The sequence below is a fragment of the Rhinopithecus roxellana genome, chromosome 4, assembly GCF_007565055.1.
Source record: "Rhinopithecus roxellana isolate Shanxi Qingling chromosome 4, ASM756505v1, whole genome shotgun sequence".
NCBI lineage: Eukaryota > Metazoa > Chordata > Mammalia > Primates > Cercopithecidae > Rhinopithecus > Rhinopithecus roxellana.
Genome location: NC_044552.1, coordinates 134,504,802 through 134,506,731, shown reverse-complemented (window position 1 = coordinate 134,506,731; position 1,930 = coordinate 134,504,802). Strand labels below are relative to the sequence as shown.

Below are 1,930 nucleotides of genomic sequence, written 5' to 3'. Positions count from 1 at the left end.
GTGTGTCAAGCATGTGCATTAAAAGGCAAAATGGTGGAGTTTAACAGGTACATGACCTTCCAGGGGCATTCCACGGGTAACGGAAGAATGCCTCAAGTGAACACGAATACAACTCCACTAAACACACTGTGCATGCTCCCCTCCACATGTGCATTCCCTCCACAAGGCCATTGCACATGTGGCCAACCCACCCCACGGGAAGAATCAGGGGAGAAGGGACACATGATCCTGGAAGTATGCTGACATCTAAAATCCCCAAGTCAAAAGGTCAAACCCCACGCTTGTCCTCCAAGATATCCACTTGGCCCTCTTCCAAGTGTCCTTTACTTTCTTTTCATTCTTGCTCTAACGCTTGTTAATAAACTTTCACCCCTTCTCTAAAACTTGCCTTGGTCTCTTATTCAGCAAGTCTTATGCTCCTCCATCAAATTCTTTCTTCAGAGGAGGCAAGAATTGAGGTTGCTATAGACCTGTAAGGATTCACCACTGGTAACTCAGATATGTGGCACCACTAGCATATCTAGCCATAATCCCAGGATTGAAGCATTTCAGTGAGCAGATCCAGGCTTAATGACAGATATGAACTGTGGAGGGATTTACAGTCTCTAGGTTTTTATAGACTACAAATAGCCAATATCTTTTGAGTATGGGGAAGGTTTTGAAAAAAGAATATTGCATTAAGATAATAAATTGGATTGGAAAGAGCTTGAATATAAACAAAAGTTTTACATAATAACCTAGAGAAAATACATAAATACCTGAACTAGTACAATAATAATAATGATTGAGCGACAGCCATTGCAGTACATTGAGCTCCATAGTGATAGCGCAGGGGCAGTGAGAGCCAGATGGGCACTGGACGACGCTGTGCCTTGCTGAGGAAAAATAACTAAACATGGGCAAAGGAGATCCTAAGAAGCTGAGAGGCAAAATGTCATCATATGCATTTTTTGTGCAAACTTGTCGGGAGGAGCACAAGAAGCAGCACCCAGATGCTTCAGTCAACTTCTCAGAGTTTTCTAAGAAGTGCTCAGAGAGGTGGAAGACCATGTCCTGCTAAAGAGAAAGGAAAATTTGAAGATATGGCAAAGGCAGACAAGGCCCGTTATGAAAGAGAAATGAAAACCTATATCCTTCCCAAAGGGGAGACAAAAAAGAAGTTCAAGGATCCTAATGCACCCAAGAGGCCTCCTTCGGCCTTCTTCCTGTTCTGCTCTAAGTATTGCCCAAAAATCAAAGGAGAACATCCTGGCCTGTCCATTGGTGATGTTGCGAAGAAATTGGGAGAGATGTGGAATAACACTGTTGCAGATGACAAGCAGCCTTATGAAAAGAAGGCTGCGAAGCTGAAGGAAAAATACAAAAAGGATATTGCTGCATGTCGAGCTAAAGGAAAGCCTGATGCAGCAAAAAAGGGAGTTGTCAAGGCTAAAAACAGCAAGAAAAAGAAGGAAGAGGAGGAAGATGAAGAAGATGAAGAGGATGAGGAGGAAGAGGAAGATGAAGAAGATGAAGAGCAGAAGGCAAGAAATAACTAAGATCAGAGCCGAACTGAAGGAGATAGAGACACAAAAAAACCCTCCAAAAAATCAATGAATCCAGGAGTTGGTTTTTTGAAAAGATCAACAAAATTGACAGACCACTAGCAAGGCTAATAAAGAAGAAAAGAGAGAGGAATCAAATAGATGCAATAAAAAATGATAAAGGGGATATCACCACTGACCTCACAGAAATACAAACTACCATCAGAGAACACTATAAACGCCTCTACGCAAATCAACTAGAAAATCTAGAAGAAATGGATAATTTCCTGGACACTTACACTCTCCCAAGGCTAAACCAGGAAGAAGTTGAATCCCTGAATAGACCAATAGCAGGCTCTGAAATTGAGGCAACAATTAATAGCCTACCCACCAAAAAAAGTCCAGGA

The 1,930-nt window shown here is 41.9% G+C and overlaps 1 pseudogene; it reads left to right on the top strand.

Moving 5' to 3' along the window:
- The first annotated feature begins 895 nt into the window (after positions 1-895).
- LOC104680787 lies at positions 896-1,517 on the top strand (annotated as a pseudogene).
- Positions 1,518-1,930: the final 413 nt, after the last annotated feature.